This window comes from Schistocerca serialis, chromosome 1 (assembly GCF_023864345.2).
Source record: "Schistocerca serialis cubense isolate TAMUIC-IGC-003099 chromosome 1, iqSchSeri2.2, whole genome shotgun sequence".
Lineage (NCBI taxonomy): Eukaryota > Metazoa > Arthropoda > Insecta > Orthoptera > Acrididae > Schistocerca > Schistocerca serialis.
The window spans coordinates 603,186,109-603,210,376 of record NC_064638.1 but is presented as its reverse complement, the minus strand read 5'-3'; positions in this window follow the sequence as shown (position 1 = coordinate 603,210,376).

The following is a 24,268-nucleotide window of genomic DNA, read 5'->3' as shown; positions in this document are numbered from 1 at the left end:
ACTACATGCCAAACACTTCTGTTCTGTTCTTAACCGATATTTCCATAAAACATGGTTCATTTCCATACAGGGGTGTGATCAAAAAGTATATCCACAGAAATTTCTTCTTCAAATCAAGAACAATATTTGATACCAGTAGATTTCGTTTGGCCAGGAATGCACTCTTTCCATGTACCCGTCTACTTCGCTCGTCATGTTGCTTTTTGTTTCCAGGGCAGGATATGACACTTCGTCTATTTCGTTGCCCCGAATTTTGAATGTTAATTTTATCGCTCATCTCGGTTTACTCTCAGTCCATAGTATGTGCTCATTACAACATTCCGTTCAACAGGTTCTGCTATTTTTCCTCACTCTATCTGAAGACAGCAGTACCATCAGCGAATGTAATCAGTGATTTCCTTTTAGTCCAACTTCTGATCCTTTCTTTTCTTCAAGTCATTGCTTGTTCGTTACATAGATTGAACAGTAGGGTCAAAGATTGTCAGCCCTGTCTTACACCGCTTGCAATCCGAGCACTTCGTTCGTGATCTTCCATTCTTGTTTTCCTTCTAGGTTTTCCCGTCTTTCCCTACAGCTTAATCTCATTTTCCTCAGAGTTTCGAACCTCTTGCACCACTTTACGTTGTCGAACGTCTTTTATAGTTCGACAAATCGTATGGTTCAAATGGCTCTGAGCACTATGGGACTCAACTGCTGTGGTCATCAGTCCCCTAGAACTTAGAACTACTTAAACCTAACTAACCTAAGGGCATCACACACATCCATGCCCGAGGCAGGATTCGAACCTGCGACCGCAGCAGTCGCACGGTTCCGGACTGCGCGCCTAGAACCGCGAGACCACCGCGGCCGGCCGACAAATCGTATGAAAGTACCGTAAGTGCTCCTTCTGCTATTAAGTGCAACGTCATAAATGCCTCTCTGGTGCGTTTACATTTCTTAAAGCCAAACTGGACGTCATGTAACACATCCTCAGATTTGTTTTCCTTTCTTACATTACTGTGTTCAGATCTCGGTCTCCCTCTGCAATTGTTACCCCTCCCCCCCCCCCCTCCTCCTATCTATTCCACTACAATTTTTATCACTTCTTCAGACTATGAACACACCCGTTCATCCCGTTCGACTTTTAGGCAAATTTTCAGTTACTGTGGTCAGACCTTGTCCTCCCTCTAAAATTTTTACTCCGCTCCCCCTACTTCCTTACACTACCGTTTTTTTCTGTTTCTTCTGTCTAGGATCACACCTATTCAACCCATTCAACTTTTCGTCAGTTTTTGTCACAAAGTAGTTGTCTCTCACAGATCAGTGCCTCCCCATTAGTTATCCATTATGTCCTGCTAATCTTCAGCATTATTCTGTTTTCTGAGTCGTTGTAGCCTCTGATGATGTCAGCAGCAATGGAAGACGAAACGCTAGGCGGAGAAATATGCCTTGGATCTCGGCCTTATGTTCATAAAACAACAATCACCGATAATGGAAATACCGGCCGCGAATTACGATTAAACATCTGTAGCAGTGTTGATTTAACCTCATGTTATTTGAAATCACAACGTTCGTTTTTCGGATATGCACCTGGAGTCGATCGTGATACTCTACGAGATTCACGGCAATAGCCTTCCTTGGTTTTAGTGGACTACGACACAAAACATCCATACTGGATGCAATTCGCTTTTCTAGGAAATGCGGTAAAGCACGGTTAGGAGAGAAGGTAATCGACGTCTGGAGTGACCTTGCGCTGGCTGGGAAGTGAGTGCTAGAAGCAGGTGCCGTTGCCCGACCGTTACGAGTTCCGCACAGCACGTGTGCGCCGCCGAGCGGTACCGGTCTGTCCAGTCCTCCACGGCTAGCGCTGCTGGACTGCACGGTCAAGGCCGGTTACGTCATCTGTCTGGCGTTTCTGCACGCTGCGGCTAGGACACTCCGCGGAAACACCTGTGTTAAAGCTGCGTTCGCATGGAGCAGCGACCTCTGTACTAACTGCACTCGAATTTCAGCTGTCTGAACGTGCCGGCCAAAGATATTCATATTTCGTTTCTTGCGTAATTACAACATGGCTGCCACGAAATGTCAAGAACGCAAAATGAAAATACTTTTCGATTCTTCTCCGACATCAGCCTATTACATTGCATATTGATACAAAGTTCAAATTCAGAAATAATAAATTATTCTTTTGCCGAACTACGACATGGCGGACTGTGCGAATGACAAGAATCTGCAGCCACACCAAAGTTCCGTGATCTGAGACCAGAGATCAACATCCAGGACGTATAGAGATCACTGACATGAAGACATATGTCAGGAAGCGCCGCCTGGCGCCGAACAAAGCACGTTGCAGCAGATCTATCACCAACGATGTGGGTCGACGAAGTGAGTTTCAAAATTTGTGATGTACTGCACTGCAGTCACGCATAAGTATTTCTCCTACTTTAACACGAATGTGCGTCAAATGGCAACGCCGACAAATGTGTGATGATGTAGCAGTATAAAATAGACGCCATGAGAAGAAAATTTGCTTAATATTTTTTTTCAAACGCATCCGAGAAGGAAGTTAATGCATTAGGTTGGTGCGTAAGTAAGTGGCGTTTTTGTTTTGCATATTGGTATTCACGTTTCTATGGGTTTATTTATCAATTTTCGTTGTTTTTATTTGTAAGTCACTGTTGCTATTGGGGTTTACACATTGTCATTTGGAAGTAGTGAGTGGACCTATGGACGCTAGAAAACGGAGTAACAAGTGGAGATATCGGAACATTTCCGGCATGTACTTCTGTTTTAGTCCAGTAAAGGATTTACATCAGCGGAGGTAGTCAGAAACATAAGTGTCGTGTAGGGGATAATGTCAGTTGACAGATCAAGGCAATAAAATGATTTTGTCGTTTCAAGGAATAAGATCGCTTAAGCTCATTAATGCGCTATGATCCAAGTCAGTGTACTCGAGAACTGGCAGATGAGGTGAACTGCGATCATTCCACCATCGCGCGACATTTGGATGCTATGGAGAAGGTTCGAAAATCAGGTGTAGGGGTACCACACGCTGTAAGCCAAAATCATGAAAATCAGCGGGTGGCCATATGTGCATCTCTGCTTTCTCGTCGTCAATTGGCTCGTAAAGGACACCTACGAAGAGAAAGTGTGTATTTATGCTAATATGAGGAAAAGAAAGGAAGAGCTGAACCCAAACAAAACAGGAACTCCCCGTACAAAGACCTGCGCGCAGCCACAATAGATAACGTAATGCATCTGGTGAAACAGTGATTGCGTGCTGTTATACGAGCTGCTTCCGCTAGGTGTAGACGTAATTGCCGACATTTATTAGCAACAGCTGAGACGTCTTGCAGACGCGGTCCAACGACAACAACCAGGAAGACTACGCCAAGACCGACCGATGTGGCACAGTGGTTAGCACAGTGGACTCGTATTCGAGAAGACGACTGTTCAATCCCGAGTCAAACCATCCTGATTTAGGTTTTCCGTGATTTCTCTAAGTCGCTCCAGGCAAATGCCGCGATGGTTCCTTCGAAAGGGCACGGCCGATTTCCTTCTCCGTCCTTCCCTAATCCGAAGAGACCGATGACCTCGCTGTCTGGTCTCCTCCCCCACAACAACCCAACCCAACTACGCCAAGCGATTCTACTCCACAATAACGCTCAACGGCATTCTGCTAGACTAACATAAACCGCTATACAAGAATTGAGTTGCGGAGTCATTCTGCAACCACCTTATTCACTTGATCGACAGATTTTCACCTTTTCTGCTCTCTGTCGAACAACCTTCAAGGAAGTTCTTCTGCCGGCCGGAGTGTCCGAGCGGTTCAAGGCGCTACAGTCTGGAACCGCGCGACCGCTACGGTCGCAGGTTCGAATCCTGCCTCGGGCATGGATGTGTGTGATGTCCTTAGGTTAGTTTGGTTTAAGTAGTTCTAAGTTATAGGGGACTGATGACCTCAGAGATTAAGTCCTACGGTGCTCAGAGCCATTTGAATCATTTTGAAGTTCTTTTCCGGATGAAAGTGCGCACTCAATATGGCTCTACCAGTTCTTCGCCTCAAAACCAGGTGATTTCTGCTGTCGCGGAATCGAACAGTTACCCCAGCATTGGCAGACTGTTTAAAATAGTGAAGGAGAAGATATTGTTGATGACTAAACTCTCTGTTATGTGTGTCTGTTGTGTTTATTGAACTTATGGAAAAACGACACGAACTTATGCACCAAACTAATAGATGATTCAAAACTTTTGGGTCGACGTAGTGCCACAGATGTTGATAAAAATAGGTGACTGCCTAAATAATTTGGGTAGTAGGAAAGTCTGGATGAACAGAAGATCTGTACCAGATTTTCTGTAGTAATGCTGGTTTGCAAGTGCGTAAGGATTTATTAACACGCTTACATACTCGTTTTTTCGACATTTAGTGAGAACGTAATCTAAATAGGAAAGAGGTCATTGCAAATAAGGACGGACTTTTTTAAACTTTTAAAAAGTTTTTTCTTAAAAAGAGCAGCAGCACACACCGTTTTGGCGCGAGGAGGCGTGGTGTTTACTGAGGAAAAGACAGGAAACAATGTTAATAAAATTTCCTGCCACTAGCATAGCAAGATATCGCTCCGTACTCTTTTTCCCTGTAGGGCCGTATGTCCTTCAATAATCTGCACACCTAGGGAGAGATGTGACAGAACACTGAAAACGCTTCTGCAGCCATCCTTCATATGGAGCTACTATGAGCGAATCGGAATACGATTTATCGCGAACACTGCTGTCACGTGTCACAGGAGGTGTGACACCGCTAGTCGGCATCTGATAAGCACGTAAGCGACACAGATAGTAGCAAGCCGTTTTTTCATCATTACGCAACACAGTCCAGCACGGGTGCATCTGAACGTTCCCCATTTCAGTAGACAGTCAGGATAACGCAATCTGGGAGGCCACTTCAGCATTACGGCGAGATGACGGCACGTCACCTGGGTTTCTAAATGACGATACGCCGGTTCAGACCGGCTATACAGATATTATCTGATCAGAAGTATCTGAACACCCTGACGACCAGATGTCACGAGAGGTGGACCCACCAGTATAAGAGGAGGAGAAGAGTAGTGTGTTTTCAGTACAGAAACACCAACAGCAGAGTGGGTCAGACAGGAGGGCTCAGTGACTTATAAACTGATCTAGTCACTGGATGTCACCGGAGTAACAGATCCATCAGGGACATTTCAACGCTGGTGACGTGATTCTGAAAAGGAAGGAATAACCCCTTCTAACCCAGCAGACCAGCTAGCACAATGACTGTGCGAAGCGAGTTAAGAATGGTCGAGCAGCTCCCTCCTGCAAAGTAACACTGTCTGCAGTCAGCGCTAAGTGACGTTTGAGCAGGCGTAAAGAGCGATGCCGCCGGACGGCGAATGACTGAAAACGGGTGACTGGAATGATGAATCGGATTTACCCCGTGTCAATCTGAAAGAAATGTTTGGGTTTGGAGTGCCTTGAGAAGGTTACCTGCCATCCCGTGCAGTGGTAGCTGAGTACGGAGGACATGGGCGTAGGGCATGGGGGCGTTTCTCGTGATTAGGGTGTGCTCTCCTTACTGGGCCTAAGCAAACGCTAAATAAGTCAGATGAAGGCATTTCACGGCTTTATTTACTGCATACAGTAGAGGAACAATTCGGAGAAGATGATTAACAATGGACTATGTTATAAACAAGTATCTGTGCGGCAATCGTTTGTGGACAACGACATTCCAGAAATGGAATGTCCTGCGCTGGGTCTCGCCCTGGACCCATTGAAACACCTCTGAGAAGAGTTAGATCGTCTACTTCGCTCCAGACCGCAGCGTCCACATCTCTGCCTTCTCTGGTTTCGGTTATTGTGCAAGAGTTTACTAGCATTACTCCGCAGATATTCAGATACTTCTTTGAAAGAGTCTGCACTAGAGCCCAAGCCGCCATAAGCGAAGAGTGTACACACACTACGTTAGTGGTCGCTAATACCCACATCAAAAAATTTTTTGCATCACCCCTGTTCCCAGAACTCCTGATTATAAACGTTGACAGTGGATATTGTAACACACACACAGTCTCTTTGACTGTTCAGAGATGTCACTAAAGCCGCCCAAAGATGTAAACAACCATTCATGAGCAGCGCCTATTAGATGGAGGGGGTCCGACAGCCGATTAGTACCACTCATTCCACCAAGAAGGAGGTACACGTCTCGTGTTGTGTGAAGTTCAACCATGCCTAGACGATCAATACCGTACCGCGGTTCGATTACGTCCGCGTTATTACTATGGGCCAGGAAGGATTCCCAAAAGGGAAGTGTCGATGTGTCTCGGAGTGAACCAAAGCGAGGTTGTTCGGACATGGAGGAGATACAGAGAGACAGGAATCTTCGATGACATGCCTCGCTCAGGCCGTCCAAGGGCTACTACTGCAGTGGATGACCGCTACCTACGGACTATGACTCGGTGGAACCCTGGCAGCAACGCCACCATGTTGAATAATGTTTTTGGTGCAGCCACAGGACGTCATGTTTCGACTGAAACTGTGCGCAATAAACTGCATTATGCGCAGCTTCACTCCCGACGTCCATGGCGAAATCCATCTTTACAACCACGACACCATGCAGCGCGGAACAGATGGGCCCAACAACATGCCGAATGATCCGCTCAAGGTTGGAATCACGTTCTCTTCACCGATGAGTGTCGCATATGCCTTCAACCAGACAATCGTCGGAGAGAGTCTGGAGACAATCCGGTCAGGTTGACCGCCTTAGACACACTGTCCAGCGAGTGCAGAAAAGTGGAGGTCCCCTTATGTTTTGTGGTGGCATTATGTTGGGCCGACGTACGCCGCTGGTGGTCATGGAAGGCGCCGTAACGGCTGTACGATATGTGAATGCCATCCTCCGACCGATAGTGCAACCATATTGGCAGCATATTGACGAGGCATTCGTCTTCATGGAGTACAATTCGCAACTCCATCGTAAACATCTTGCGAATGACATCCTTCAGGATAAGGACATCGCTCGACTAGAGGAGCCAGGGTGTTCTCTAGACATGAACCCTATCGAACATGCCTGGGATAGATTGAAAAGAGCTGTTTATGGACGACGTGACCCACCAACTACTCTGAGGGATCTACGCCGAATCGCCGCTGAGGTGTGGGACAATCTGCACCAACATTGCCTTGATGAACTTGTGGATAGTATGCCACGATGAATACAGGCATGCATCAATGTAAGAGGACGTGCTAATGGGTATTAGAGCTTCTGGTGTGTACAGCAATATGGACCACCACCTCTGAAGGTCTCGCTGTATGGTGGTACGACATGCAACCTGTGGTTTCCATAGCAATGAAATGGGCGGAAATGATGTTTATGTTGATACCTATTCCAATTTCCTGTACAGGTTCCGGAACTCTCGGAACCGAGGTCTGCAAAACTTTTTTTGGTATGTGTTGAATAATGTTGATAGTGTAAGCTCGCCCAACTTTCATAGGGCACCGAGTCGGCGACCGCTGTATAGCAGGCTACTATCCGTAGGTCTAGAGGAGCTTCTCTGCTCAGTCATCATCTGTTGGTGTAGGCATCAATGCCGGTGAGTATCGTTCAATGGGTCTGCTTTCCATAAGGTCCTGTGTCCTGTGTCTAGCACTAACGAGCTCGAGGCTCGAAATGTGTGCTTACTTGCCGTCGATCTGCTTAGCAATTGCCACCGGCTGACACCGCCAGCCAGTAAATGAGGGCCACAGTTCAGTCACTGGATGAGTTGGCTTCGCCTCAAGCCGCTGCCGGGCTGTCTGCCAGCGCCACCCATTCGGAATGTGACCGTGAATTTCGGCGTTGCCAGCACTGACTCAGCATCATCTGGCACCGTACTGCCAGCCCAGCAAGAATACAGTGTTCAAACCACGCTGTGAGCTTTACTGCCACAGCCAGACGACGTGACAACGCAAAGGACCGTGGTTTCGACACCCACCTTGCCCGTTTAACATTGGCCTCGAGAGTCACTGTACTCGGTACGAGATTAACAAATGAATGCAACTTGAGCATTGCTGAATTCGCTCCTTCTCACTATTAGTGAACACGCCGGCTCAGGGCGAGAAGGTCAAAACGGTCACGCTGACTAGCCTGCAGGTACTCCCCCAAAACGTTGTGTGGTGTCGGTACTGTACAAAGCTGCTGATACCGTTACAGAGGTAATCTCCAGCATATTCTGTTTAGGGCAGTTATAATCATTAGACAGGGTAACATTTTTCGTGTTAATCTTACGAATGTTTTCCTGTCATATTGCTCTAACTACCCTGTTCTCAAGAGCCTGAATAATTTCCGACGGATGAAGGAGAAAGTGTTCCCAACTGCATAAAGTAAGCTAAGTCAGCGGCCTTTCAAAGGAAAGCTTAAACTTGAATGCATTAAGAGTCTTCTTTGAAGTATTGTTTTATACGGACTGAGACATGAACTTAGAGACTGATTAAACAAGGCAGAGGAAACCGAATTATCGCGTTGGCTGTAAATTTTCATTTGTTGATCGTTGCCAACCCAACAACGCTTTTAGAGTATTTACGGGGGCCAGCTGATGAATGTTGCGACTGATGGGATCATGTATACGATTGGAGTTCAACTCCTTAGCGTCAGTTAACGCCTGAAGATTGCGTTCTGTCACCGAAACGGGTTCATGTATGATAAAATAACATCAAGATGACGGCTGCAGGTGTTTCACTTTAATCCGTAAGTGAACGGCGAAATCGCGCAGATCATCAGTCGCAAGGATAGACATAGACAAACATCCAAATGTAGGTTGTCCGTGAGTGGCCTAAATCGCTCCTCGTAAATGCCGGGAGGGTTATTTAGAAAGGGCACAACCGATCTCCTTCCCTGCCCTTTCGTATTTAGAACTTCTGTCCGTTTCTAGTGGCCTTGATATCGACGGGACGTCAATCATAATCTTCCATCCTTCCATTTTCCATTTTCTCAGCCTCCCCCCCCCCCCTCCCCCCCCCTCTCTCTATCTCACACACACACACACACACACACACACACACACACACACACACACACACACACACACATACCTGCATGTGTATGTCTCCCGCTGCCATACAGCGCTACAGGTCATCCACTGAAAGATGCAAATACAAAGCTTTCATGTGTTCTTAACTGTAGTAAATCCATCTGACGATGGAGGTATAATCTGTCGAAACAGTGCGAACAACAATAAATGTAACAAAATAAAAAATGCTATAATAGTAGTTTAGTGTTTTTGTATTGTGTTGGATCCATATCGGCTAGAGTGCCATCTTCAGACTGTGACCATATAATATCAGTGGCCACTGTCACTCTGTTACAGCGTGCTGTAGATTTAGAACTCTAATGCTGTAGGCTGTTTTGTGATTTGCTGCTGTTGTTAATCGTCCTTTCTCGTATAATTTAGAATCTGACGTTTTTTCGTCAGATTTAACAGACTGACAGTTGTGACTGTTGTGTTGGCAGAAGAGCCAACACAGTGTTATGAATGGAGGCCGAAATGCACGCGTTTTAGCTCATGCAGGCTGGCATGTGGAGGGAAGAACTATACTGACGTGAGACCTGCAACATGACAAGGAATGAGAATTCAGAAAGCTGACGTAATTAGTCTGATACTTAACTTTAATCCATTAATGATGAACGTCGCTCTTGACGGTACATGATTCACAATATTATCTGTTCAGAATAGTAACTGAATATGGTGCCTTGCTAGGTCATAGCAAATGACGTAGCTGAAGGCTATGCTAAACTGTCGTCTCGGCAAATGAGAGCGAATGTAGACAGTGAACCATCGCTAGCAAAGTCGGCTGTCCAACTGGGACAGCCGGCACGGTAGCTCAGCGTGTTTGGTCAGAGGGTTAGCAGCCCTCTGTAATAAAAAAAACTGAGCTAATCGATCAACAACGAACTTAAACGGATGTCTTACGACGTCCGCCCCGAGCAGATGCAACGAACAAAAGTGAACAAAATGAGATTAAAAAAAAAAAAAAGAACTGGGGCGAGTACTACGGAGTCTCAATAGACTAGACCTGCCGTGTGGTGGCGCTCGGTCTGCAATCACTGCTAGTGGCGACACGCGGGTCCGACGTATACTAACGGACCGCGGCCGATTTAAAGGCTACCACCTAGCAAGTGTGGTGTCTGGCGGTGACACCACAGTGACAGTTGACCAAACAAATGATATGGTTAGAGTTGCATGAGAGTCCTAAAGCTACATCACGCTGTAACAGAATACAGAGTGACAGCGACCACTGATTATATAATTATGGACTTGGTCTGAGGGATCCATAGCAGTAAAAAACGCTAACTACTACTGTAGCAATTTGAATTTTACTGCATAATGTCTCTAAAGGATAAATTGGATAGTAATAATCAATAAGTGTCATGGGTAGTCATAACGGTTACGTCTGCATTTGCAGTTAAACTTTGGGATGAAGAAGAAAAACAAGTGGTGTTAAGGCGCAGTATGCGGATGTTGTTGTTGTGGTCTTCAGTCCTGAGACTGGTTTGATGCAGTCTCCATGCTACTCTATCCTGTGCAAGCTTCATCTCCCAGTAGCTACTGCAACCCACATCCTTCTGAATCTGCTTAGTGTATTCATCTCTTGGTCTCCCTCTACAATTTTTACCCTCCACGCTGCCCTCCAGTACTAAATTGGTGATCCTTTGATGGCTGAGAACATGTCCTACTAACCGATCCCTTCTTCTAGTCAAGTTGTGCCACAAACTGGACTCGCATTCGGGAGGACGACGGTTCAATTCCGCCTCCGGCCATACTGATTTGGATTTTCCGTGATTTCCCTAAATCGCTCAAGGCAAATGCCGGGATGGTTCCTTTGAAAGGGCACGGCCGACTTCCTTCCCCGTCCTTCCATAATTCGATGAGACCGATAACATCGCTGTCTGGTCTCCTTGCCCAAACAACCCAATCCCCAACCCACAAATCCCTCTTCTCCCCAATTCTATTCAATACCTCCTCATTAGTTATGTTATCTACTCATCTAATCTTCAGCAATCTTCTGTAGCACCACATTTCGAAAGCTTCTATTCTCTCTTTTGTGGTATAACTCGTAAAATCCACCTGAGCCCGTTCTTGAAGTAATCCGTGCTGCACCTGACTGTGTAGGTAAACAGTGGCCGCTTGCGCAGGCCCCTGCGTCGTGCTTCGACAGAGCCACGATTGTTCGCTCTTCCCACAGGCAATCCGCGGCCAGGGCCACGTGGGGTGTCGGGTGGCTGCGGCGCAGCCCTCGCCGCGCCGCGCCCCCTCCGCTGTGCAGCTGAGAAAGTCATTTCCAGAGTAGTCCCCGCGGGCTGGACTGCCACCATTAGCCGGCGAGGCCGAGACACAGGAAACTCCCCTCCTACCGAATGCCGGCGGCTGTCGCCGTGGATACTTCTCACAGAATTGCCCATCTGCGGAAAGGCCCCACAGCCACACCTCCTCGCGAACGCATCGGGTAACACTCGCTTCCATGAGGGATACATCCAGAAGACACGCAGAAACCGCAAATGTACGCACTTGGCTACAGCGGAATTTTTTTCCCCTCTTCTTGCCTTTAAAAGAAAATTCTTAATCTCCTTAATTCATATGACGTATTAGTACAAAACTGCGCCACTAAAAGTAAAAACAGTTGATGAGAAGGGATAACACGTGACAAACGACAGTTATCGGCAGAGTTCAGGGGGAGGTCGTTCCTGCTATCTGTGAACCAATAAAGAACAATTGCATTTTTTATGCTGCAGTTATTATTTCCACCACAATACCGCTAAACAACCATAGTTGCAGTTCTGTATAGTCTCAGTTATTTATTGTTGTTGTTGTAGTTGTGGTCTTCAGTTTGAAGAAGCTCTCCATGCTACTCTATCCTGTGCAAGCTTCTTCATCTCCCAGTACATCCTTCTGAATCTGCTTAGTGTATTCATCTCTTGGTCTCCCTCTACAATTTTTACCCTCCACGCTGCCCTCCAATGCTAAATTTGTGATCCCTTGATGCCTCAGAACATGTCCTACCAACCGGTCCCTTCTTCTTGTCAAGTTGTGCCACAAACTCCTCTTCTCCCCAATTCTATTCAATACCTCCTCATTAGTTATGTGATCTACCCATCTAATCTTCAGCATTCTTCTGTAGCACCGCATTTCGAAAGCTTCTATTCTCTTCTTATCCAAACTATTTATCGTCCACGTTTCACTTCCATACATGGCCACACTCCATACAAATACTTTCAGAAACGACCTCCTGACACTTAAATCTATGCTCGATGTTAACAAATTTCTCTTTTTCAGAAACTCTTTCCTTGCCATTGCCAGTCTACATTTTATATCCTCTCTACTTCTACCATCATGTTATTTTGATCCCAAATTAGCAAAACTCCTTTACTACGTTAAGTGTCTGGTTTACTAATCTAATTCCCTCAGCATCACCCGACTTAATTCGACTACATTCCATTATCCTCGTTTTGCTTTTGTTGATGTTCATCTTATACCCTCCTTTCAAGACACTGTGCATTCCGTTCAACTGCTCTTCCAGGTCCTTTTCTGTCTCTGACAGAATTACAATGTCATCGGCGAACCTCAAAGTTTTTATTTCTTCTCCATGGATTTTAATACCTACTCCGAACTTTTCTTTTGTTTCCTTTACTGCTTGCTCAATATACAGATTGAATAACATCGGGGAGAGGCTACAACCCTGTCTCACTCCCTTCCCAACCACTGCTTCCCTTTCATGTCCCTCGACTCTTATAACTGCCATCTGCTTTCTGTACAAATTGTAAATAGCCTTTTGCTCCTTGTACTTTACCCCTGCCACCCTTAGAATAGTTATTTATTATCAGAATTAAAAGTTTTTAAATGAGAACAGTCTAGAATCTCATATAAGTTATTAAAATTAAGATCTCATTAATCAGATGACCAGTTTCGATCGTCGTACGATAATCGTCAGACCATTAATACTCTGAAAATATTCATACAAAGTTTCAGAGGACAAGCTTTAGGTACAAATGTAAATAATACAATTAATGTATAGCACGACTCCAAATGTGCTCACAACGACAGCCTCCTATAGATGGCAGGTCACGTTGAAATACCGTATGTTACGGGAGATTACTTTCTTTTGATTCGCCTTCTTCTTCTTCTGCTGCTGCTAACCAGGATTGTCTCTATTTGTCTGCCTATAGATGGCAGGTCACGTTGAAATACCGTATGTTACGGGAGATTACTTTCTTTTGATTCGCCTTCTTCTTCTTCTGCTGCTGCTAACCAGGATTGTCTCTATTTGTCTGCCTCATTCCGTGGATGCACTCTACCAACTGTTGTCCCATCTCTTCTGTGGTCGTCTGAGTAGTCGTTTCCTTCCGGTCGTCCATGTTTACAAATTTTAGCTCGTGTTTCAATTTCATTTTCTTGTCTCGAGAAATTTATTTATATTTTGCATTCCAAATTGTTCTCTCTTCGGCACATTTGTTCTTTTTTCCCACATGGTCATTCCTTTGATCTGTCTTAGAACCCTCATTCACACTGCCGTTAACTTCTGTTCTATCTTTTTCGTTACGCTCTAGTTTCTGCTCCGTATTTCAAAACAGGACGCACCATTGTTTTATAAAGTTTTATTTTTCTCTCAGTTGTCAAAAATTTCTTACTACACACAATATTTTTGCAGGCATCTGGCTACCCTCACTACCTTTAACACTTGATTTTGCACTTCCATGGCTGGTGGTATCACTCCCTAGATAATTAAAGCTCATTACTCATTAAATTGACACACCATCTACTTCAAATTTTCTTCGTACAGGTGCTATCGGTATTACCACGCTCTTAGTTTTTTTAGATGAGATTTCCGTGTTATATTGTTTAGCTGTTTTATTAAGTTGAAGTTACCTTTGGAAATTATCCTCAGTATTTGCTATCAGTACTGTATCGCCAGCATAACATATATTATTTACCACTTTATTTCCGATTTTACAGTCCAGTTTCTTTCCTGCGTCATTAATAATGTGATCCATTATTAAGCTGATCAGAAGTGCGCCTAGTGAACCTCCTTGTCTCTAATTCCTTTATCTAGAGTGGTTTCATCTGTGAATCCTTCGTGTGTTTTAAATCGCTTTTTTTTATCTGTATATACTTTATATCTTCTATGATTCTGACAAAACTCGTATGTAGTCTCTTGAATTAAACCTTTTTTTTCTGATCCTGTCAAAGGCTTTGGACAAGTCAACAAAGCACAGATAGGCTGGGTTATAAAATTCTATAGATTTCTTCTCGGTCCGTCTTAAAGCGAAAATAGGATCTATTGTGATCTTGTTCTTCCTGCGTCCTTGCTGTTCTTTAGCTGTTTCTACATAATTCTGAATTCTGCCTCTAATTACTGATATCAACAGTTTTAAAGTAGTATCAAGGAGAGTAATTCCGCAATAATTATCTATTGCTTGCTTATCTCCTTTTTTATGCACTGGAATTGTAATACAATCTTTTCATTCCCCTGGTATCCTGCCTTCCGTCATGATACTATTACACAAAGTATGAAGCTGTTGATACAATGCCTGCCCCCCCCCCCCTCCCCCCTCGCCGCATTTCATTGATTCACTATATATGCGATCTGGCCCTGGAGCTTTTCTATTTGTCAGTCTTTTCGCTGTACTGCATATTTCCTTCAGTAAGAAGTCTATTTGGTAGTCATTTTCTGTGCTTTGGTGACTAGTTTCAATTTCCACCTTTGCTATGTCTATATAGCGCAACTGAAATAATTTTGCCACTGAATTTTGCTTACATTGTGTATCTGAATGTATTCATTAACATCTACCTTTGGAATACACTGTACCTTTTTTGTGATTCATAAAGGTCTCGTTCCACACCTTTTGTGTATCGCTCCTAATATTCCTCTTATATTTTCTGAATATCAGACTTCACACACGAATGATCTTATACTCTGTATAATCGTCTCGACTTTGATTGGCTTTATACTTTAGGAATGGTTTCTTCTTCTGAGTAGCTAAATGTTTAACATCTTGGTTAATCCATGGCGTTCTGTATATAACACTACCTCTTATCACATTCACTCTTTTCATACATAAAGCTTCTCGTGCTGCCTCATCTATGTTTGATCTGAGAATAGCTCATTTAGCTTCTCTTATAACTCGTTCGTCTCGATAGGGGTTATTAAGAATTTTCCCTTTAACCTAGTTTGATCAGCACCTTAGTACTCTCATCCTCTATGACTTCAGTTTAAATTCTTTCTTCGATCAGCCTCTCAATTTTTTTGGTCTAAGTTTAAGGTTCAATTTAGGCATCACCAGCCCATGGTCCAATCACACATTGGCTGATGTTAGAATTCTCACATCCAATATTTGACTTGAATGTACGGCTCTATTAGTTTCGATGTAACGAATAACGGAACACTGACCTCTTGTATTACTTCAGGTGTATTAATGTGCGGTTTATGGTCGAAGTATGTGTTTTTAACACGGAATTCGTTCAATCCACAAAAATGAATTAGGTATTCTCCACTTTCGTTTATTTCTATTTCATTAAATATTTGTTTAATGCGTGGAACAATCGAATTGCCATCACGTCCACTGAGATATCCCATGAAGAAGTTTTATTCCTGTTTTGGGAATAGTGTGAATTATAGCTTGAAACATTCTCTTTCTTGTTTAGGTCTTCCCATATAAGGTGCGTACAAAGGAAGTGCGTAAAGTATAGATTCATCTTCCTCTAATGTCGTCTTGATTATCGTTTCGTCGACATAGATAACGCCAGTAATGTTGTTACTAAATTTCTTATGAATTAGGTTCTCCCACTCCTGCATGTGCTCGTAGATGTGTTTATCAACACCACAGTAAAATAATGTGTAAATTCCTATTTCGTCTGAACCTTTTTCTTTTCTTTTTATCTCAGTCACCCCACATATGTAAAATAATGTTCAATTTAAATAATAATTTCCTTCTCTTTATTATTCCTTGAAGCCATATTCGATGCGGCCACCCTTAAATAGATTATTTTCAGGTTATTTGTTCTTTTCTGAGACATAGTCGTTATAATTTTATCCGTCCTCTTTCGAGACTCATTATTATTTCTGTGAACAGCCTCATCCAGGATCCCCGAACCTGTACAGGGTTTTGTTCTTCGGGGTGTCCTTCGCCTCCCCTGAAAGTAGATAGTGAGGAGAAAAACGAAAGCCACGCTCGGGTCCTGAAAGCTAATATCGTTGGGCTCGAAAAAACAAGAGTTGGCCAAAGGAGGTTGAAGAAGCCTGACGGAAGTAAGTGGAAGTAATGTCAGACTTGCCACCTACATACCCCCAAGAAAGGAGTCCTTATGGGGACTACACTTCGTGTGGAGTTTAACCAGCTAACCAGCCTGGCATGGGTGGCTCTACCAGTAGCATAGCACCTGCCAGCATAGCTCAAAGGATCATCGACTCGCACTAACCTCCTCAACAGCGTTAAGGTGGTAGTCCATCGGGGGCTTTTGATTCTCTATCGTAAATAAAATTTCCTTTCTTTCATAATTTATATGTTGTTTTGCTACTACATCTATAATAATTAAACCTCACTTCAACGTTATTGCGAAATTATGTTATACTCTGTAACCACTGACTGTAAATGACGTTATGTGGGAGACAGTGGGTGGAGCCTCCGCTACTTAATCGTGCGCGTCCATGCGATGGTGAGCAGTGTTTGTCGTCGCTACACAGCGGACTGCACCTCGTCATTCTCACCGGCAGTCATAGAGGGCGGTTATGGAATCTTTCTTTAAATTAGCTACATTTTGTGCATTTATATCTAAGCTTTGTTCTGTATTACTCTTTTTACTCTTTTGACACAGAGTTCTAACGTCTGATTACGATCTTATCTCGATCCAAACCGGTCTTCTGATTAATGCATTTTGAATTTTAACAATGTACTCGTACATGCGATCCTAGATTGTTTCTAATTTTTTGACCACTGTTCGCTACCAGGAACAATGTTCCAAAAGATATTTATTATTATTTAACGCATGCATAGTATCACATCACATAAAAGTGAACTCCATCAGAATGCCGTGGCCGACCAATCAGTAGCGACAGTCCGCCGTGCCATCCTCTGCCAAAGTCGTCACTGCATGCGATATGGAGTGAAGTGCGGTCAGCATACTGCTCTCTACATCTACATCTACATTTATACTCCGCAAGCCACCCAACGGTGTGTGGCGGAGGGCACTTTACGTGCCACTGTCATTACCTCCCTTTCCTGTTCCAGTCGCGTATGGTTCGCGGGAAGAACGACTGTCTGAAAGCCTCCGTGCGCGCTCTAATCTCTCTAATTTTACATTCGTGGTCTCCTCGGGAGGTATAAGTAGGGGGAAGCAATATATTCGATACCTCATCCAGAAACGCACCCTCTCGAAACCTGGCGAGCAAGTTACACCGCGATGCAGAGCGCCTCTCTTGCAGAGTCTGCCACTTGAGTTTATTAAACATCTCCGTAACGCTACCACGGTTACCAAATAACCCGGTAACGAAACGCGCCGCTCTTGTTTGGACCTTCACTATCTCTTCCGTCAACCCGACCTGGTACGGATCCCACACTGATGAGCAATACTCAAGTATAGGTCGAACGAGTGTTTTGTAAGCCACCTCCTTTGTTGATGGACTACATTTTCTAAGCACTCTCCCAATGAATCTCAACCTGGTACCCGCCTTACCAACAATTAATTTTATATGATCATTCCACTTCAAATCGTTCCGCACGCATACTCCCAGATATTTTACAGACGTAACTGCTACCAGTGTTTGTTCCGCTATCATATAATCATACAATAAAGGATCCTTCTTTCTATGTATTCGCAATACATTACATTTGTCTATGTTAAGGGTCAGTTGCCACTCCCTGTACCAAGTGCCTATCCGCTGCAGATCTTCCTGCATTTCGCTACAGTTTTCTAATGCTGCAACTTCTCTGTATACTACAGCATCATCCGCGAAAAGCCGCATGGAACTTCCGACACTATCTACTAAGTCATTTATATATATTGTGAAAAGCAATGGTCCCATAACACTCCCCTGTGGCACGCCAGAGGTTACTTTAACGTCTGTAGACGTCTCTCCATTGATAATAACATGCTGTGTTCTGTTTGCTAAAAACTCTTCAATCCAGCCACACAGCTGGTCTGATATTCCGTAGGCTCTTACTTTGTTTATCAGGCGACAGTGCGGAACTGTATCGAACGCCTTCCGGAAGTCAAGAAAAATAGCATCTACCTGGGAGCCTGTATCTAATATTTTCTGGGTCTCATGAACAAATAAGGCGAGTTGGGTCTCACACGATCGCTGTTTCCGGAATCCATGTTGATTCCTACATAGTAGATTCTGGGTTTCCAGAAATGACATGATACGCGAGCAAAAAACATGTTCTAAAATTCTACAAGAGATGGACGTAAGAGATATAGGTCTATAGTTTTGCGCATCTGCGGGACTATCTGTGCTCTTTTCCAATCATTTGGAACCCTCCGTTCCTCTAGAGACTTGCGGTACACGGCTGTTAGAAGGGGGGCAAGTTCTTTCGCGTACTCTGTGTAGAATCGAATTGGTATCCCGTCAGGTCCAGTGGACTTTCCTCTATTGAGTGATTCCAGTTGCTTTTCTATTCCTTTGACACTTATTTCGATGTCAGCCATTTTTTCGTTTGTGCGAGGATTTAGAGAAGGAACTGCAGTGCGGTCTTCCTCTGTGAAACAGCTTTGGAAAAAGGTGTTTAGTATTTCAGCTTTACGCGTGTCATCCTCTGTTTCAATGCCATCATCATCCCGTAGTGTCTGCATATGCTGTTTCGAACCACTTACTGATTTAACGTAAGACCAGAACTTCCTAGGATTTTCTGTCAAGTCGGTACATAGAATTTTACTTTCGAATTCAATGAACGCTTCACGCATAGCCCTCCTTACGCTAACTTTGACATCGTTTAGCTTCTGTTTGTCTGAGAGGTTTTGGCTGCGTTTAAACTTGGAGTGGAGCTCTCTTTCCTTTCGCAGTAGTTTCCTAACTTTGTTGTTGTACCACGGTGGGTTTTTCCCGACCCTCACAGTTTTACTCGGCACGTACCTGTCTAAAACGCATTTTACGATTGCCTTGAACTTTTTCCATAAACACTCAACATTGTCAGTGTCGGAACAGAAATTTTCGTTTTGATCTGTTAGGTAGTCTGAAATCTGCCTTCTATTACTCTTGCTAAACAGATAAACCTTCCTCCCTTTTTTTATATTCCTATTAACTTCCATATTCAGGGATGCTGCAACGGCCTTATGATCACTGATTCTCCCGGTGTCATCAGTTTTCGTGACCTGGAGCCGCTACTGACAGATCGAGTGGCTCCTCAGATGGCCTTCCGAGGCTGAGTGTACTCCGTTCCATTCCTCGCACCTAGGAAAAACACCTGGCAGTACCGGGTATCGAACCTGGTTCCTCCGCGCGGGAGTCAGCTGCACTGGTAACTCAGATACGGAAGCCGAACTCGCGCCACAGAAGCAAATTTGGTTTTCGTACCAATACACAAATACATAATTAAGACACAGACAAAATTATAATTTTATGCCTATTGAATCTAAAGTGTGTACAAAACGCAGAATATCTAGCTGCTGAATAATTTCGACTGATATCTTTGTAGCCCTCAGGAGTTTCTTCGGATCACGAGGAAGTAATCGTTCTGGGCATACCATATGATTCGCCGAAAGGTTTGTCATCCTGCATCACACTCACAACTGGAGCTTGTTATTGTTTCCCATTTGTCCATTTAGTCAGCACGTCTTCCACTATTTATTCTTATTCTACTGAGCATAGACAAGATCTTGCGGTGCTCTTCAAGACCTGGTGGTATGAACGAGCTGGAGGGCTTTCCATTCCGTTTTTCACTTAATATGTTTTCTGCCATTGGGTTTTGGATCAGGTTGCATGTTTGATGCTGGCACAACAAAATATTTCACTAATAGCCATATACTTAGCCCGTAAGATGCACAATATTTTCTGCTTCATAGATTGTAGCATGAAATTTTTTTTTCAATGAGGATAAGATCTCATATGTACTAGGATTTTTCTTATCTATAACAATTATGTAGGCTTTTTATGTTTAAAAATAAGACAGTAAAAGAACAAAAAAAATGACAAGCTGTATCCGGCGGAGCTTTTCATTGTACACGAGTTTCTTGTCTATTTGTGGTCTTTTCAATGTTTTGCATGTTCTCTTATAAATCCGTGATGTTAAAATAGTTTCAAGACTAACAAGTATGTACATTTATCTTATACTGTTGTGCTGAATGTACGAATTCATTTTCTAGTTTTAAGTGCTTTTATTATTACCCGTCACTTTCTGTAAAGCTTGCTGTGGCACACCACATATACACTCTTTTTCTTATTCAGGGGCCTGAAGATGATATAGTGAATTGCCGAAACTGGTAGCGAAAATGAAATAACATCTCAATTGCTCGGCTATTGGCCGAATTGCATTATTAAATATTTGAATAGCCGCTGTCCCGTGTTCACAGAGGATCAATAGAGATCTTAAGCTGTTCTGGGGTAGCAGTGCTCTGCCGTATTTGTGCCCATTGCTCTGGTATTGTTGTCCATAAAAAATTTCATACCTTGTAGAGGTGAGTGAAGGAAAATCTGATTTTATTCAGTGCAGGAATATTTGCATGTACAGGAAGGTAGGGATTACCAGTTATTTTTGTGAACTCCCTTCTGAAAGCAGATTCTCGCCGCAAGAATGGAGGAGCTGTATGGTTCAGAATATACAACCTGAAAGTCTGGATGTTTCTGACTGTGCCTGCGAAAGTGTGCACCATCTGGTTGAGTGGCTTGTCGACGAGTCTGGTGAACGTACTGTTGATCTAGACGGCAGCACGGTATTCTGCCACAGGGTACACCCGTCCAACGACAGAAGTTCTTGATGTTGGATCTGATGAACCCCATTTCGTACCACAAAGTTTCCGCAAGATGTTATTTCTTGCCTTCATCTTTAGCGGCAATGCTCCTTTAGAGCTGCGCAAGCAGCTATTGTATACTTTCCGTATAGAACTAGGCAGAGCACGGACTACTTTATGAACAAGTAGATTTTATGGGAAATACCATACATTTGGTCCTTACACCACGTTTTTTCTTCTTCATCGGAAAGTTTACCTTTAATAGCTAACATTTGTGGTTATATCTGACCGCGACCGTTATGGATATCAATTATCGGTTCAGATGGTTGAAATGCCTCGGAGCACTATGGGACTTAACACCTGAGGTCAACAGTCCCCTATAACTTAAAACTACTTAAACCTAACTAACCTAAGGACATCACACACATCGACGCCCGAGGCAGGATTCGAACCTGCGACCGCAGCGGTCGCGCGGTTCCGAGCTGAAGCGCCTAGAACCGCTCGGGCACAACGGCCGGCATCATTTATGAGTTGCACGGCAATTGCTGTTGAGAGTCAGTTAGGGTTTCCAACTGGACTACTTCACTGCGTACACTGCGATGAGAAGCCGTAGGAAAGTAGGAAGCAGGTCAGATTCAGAAAGAGGTGAACAGACAGTTAAGTGTGCATCCATACATTATTCATAATGTTGGTATTATCCCATGTTCGACACTCGGAAGTTTCGACGAATAAAAGCTGATATTTGGGAGGACTGCTCATATTCTCTGTATACGTAAACAAACTGACGGGTTGGGTGTGCACCAATCTGCAAATGTTTGTTGATAACGCTGTAGTATACGTCAATGTGTCGTCGCAGAGTGCCTATATGGGGATGACGGATTATTGGGACACAATATTTGTTTGGTATGATGAGTTGCAGTTTCCTCTAAATGTGTAAAAGTCTGAGTTAACGCTGATTAGTAGAAAAGAAAATCTTGTGATGTTTGACTAGAGCGTTAGTGGGGTGCTGCTTGGCACAATCAGGTTGATTAAATAAGTAGGCGTAAGGTTGCAAAGCGGAGAAACGGAACGAGGTCGTAGAATCGGTTGTAGGGGAGACGAATTGTGTACTTCGGTTTCCTAGAAGAATTCTGGGTAAGCGTAGCTGGTCTATAAAGGAGGTCACGTACAGCACTCTTGTGAGATGCAGTTTTGAGGGGTATTCGAGTGTTTGGGATCCCAACCAGGTCGAATTAAAGGAAGATATCGAAGCGTTTCAGAGCCGTGCTGCTAGATTTGATACCGATGGGTTAGACCAGTACACGAGTATGACGGAAATGCTCCCTGAACTCAGATAGGAATCTCTGGAGGGAAGACTCGAAACTCGATTGAAAAAACTTTAAAAAACCTGCATTTGCGATTGACTGTAGAACGACTCTACTGTCACCAATGTGCATATCACGTAAGGCTAGATTATGCAATTCTCGTAAAGAGGCAAGCAGGCAGTCTTTTTTCCCCAAGCTCCATTTTAGTGAAACAGGAAGGGAATGACTACGGGTGGTAAAAGGCGCACTCCGCCATGCCCTGTATAGTGGTCTGCAGAGATGCAGACGTGACGCGCACTGCTGACCGATATATTATGCTGTGCGCCAGACGGAACAGGACGGCGCTGGCGACTGCATTCGCATCAAACTTGATACTATCGATTATTGTGCGCCAAAGTCGCGACCGTCCTTTCACCACTTGTCGTACGGGAGAGAATTTGCAGTAGCGTCAGTATGTTCATTCAACAATAAATCAACGTTCTCTACGGCGAGTTAAGAGTTAGGAGACGTATTTATGTACGGCGGAAAGCTAGAATCCACATCACTCACATAATATCCACCAAAGATACGCCTTCGGGCAACACATTCTCTATAGGGACACGTATTTCTTTGTGGCCGTCGATCACTCCATATCCTTCCACAAGAAACGTTGGGGGGACCACTTTGCACAGAGTTATCGTATGGTCTACGCTCATCTATGACGCTGCTTGCTTATGTGTACAAACGGTTAGGAAGTATAACACGTTTCACTTTGTGGAATCGAAGTGTCGCCCGCACATCTAGTTCTGTGAATCTAGGCCTGTGTGAAAGAGGTTACTGATGAAAGTCAGTATTCTATTTGAAAGGTTGCCGCTATGTCACAGTCGTCTTTAACAAATTATGGATTTATCAATTTGCAGACTATTCGTCACCGGCTGTTTCTCTCCTGTAGAGTGGTGCATCTTTGCAGACAGGAATTTACAGCTGTCTCTTTAGGACACGCCAGCGCTTTGAACAGTGCCAGCCAGTAACAGCTGTGGGCGTTTATTTTTTAGTTCGGCGCCTCGTGCAGTTGTAAATACCAAGCATTATCTTACTGGATAGCAAATCAAGCAGAAGTGATTCACACACTATATTTTGCGCAGTTGATATGGGTGGTTTCGTCCAGAAGCTTTCAGCATAATGATGAGAATGTACCAAGTTGATATAATTCTTTGTATACGTGAGCTTGGAAATTACGAGAGTGGTGGAGCTATGTAAAATCGTATTCTTTTGCGTCGCCTTTTGCATCCGGACATGTCTGGGAAAGTGTTATACTTTCGTTCTCACTTTTAATCTCATCGGAACACATGGTGATCGGTATCCAATTCTGAGTTAGCCATCCGTAAATACAAGTGACTTCTCTCACTCGTAAGGCCACTTTTCAGAAGTTTAGAATTTTTTACCCACTCTCGTGCAGTGATATTAAAGAGATTTTAAAAGTCACTGATTCGTTTTCGAAGAATACTGAGCAATAGTTTGGCTCTTGTTTCTCAAGTTTGGTTTTTACCCTTGTGCTACTCCATATTTTGGTTCAATGGCACGAAGAAATAATTAGTATGTAATTTGGATCCCACAGGAGAAGCCGTACCCTTAGGTCCTTGAAATAAAAAAAGGAGGGGGAAAAATCTCATTCTAAATCCATATTCATAGTTTGTCGACCGCGACCTCTTCAGAATATGAAAAGGCTTTTCAGAGACCGCTACCAGTCACAAAATCTGTTGACAGCTTGGATTGTGTAATGGAAGCAAGATATTTAGAGATGTAACGCTAATATTAGATCTACAATGGCAACCAGAAGATTTAAAAAAAATACACGTTGATATTAAAGTTGTTCTACACAGTCCTTTGGAGAAAGAGGACGTTACTGTCGCAAGCTGGCCAAGAAGTCTGTGAAGTGTACTATTTTCAATTCTCAAGAGTTAATATAGAGAGAATGCTTAGTTGTTCTACACAGTCCGTTGGAGAAAGACGACGTTAATGTCGCAAGCTGTCTAAAAAGTCTGTGAAGCGTACTATTTTCAGTTCTCAAGACTAAAAATAGAT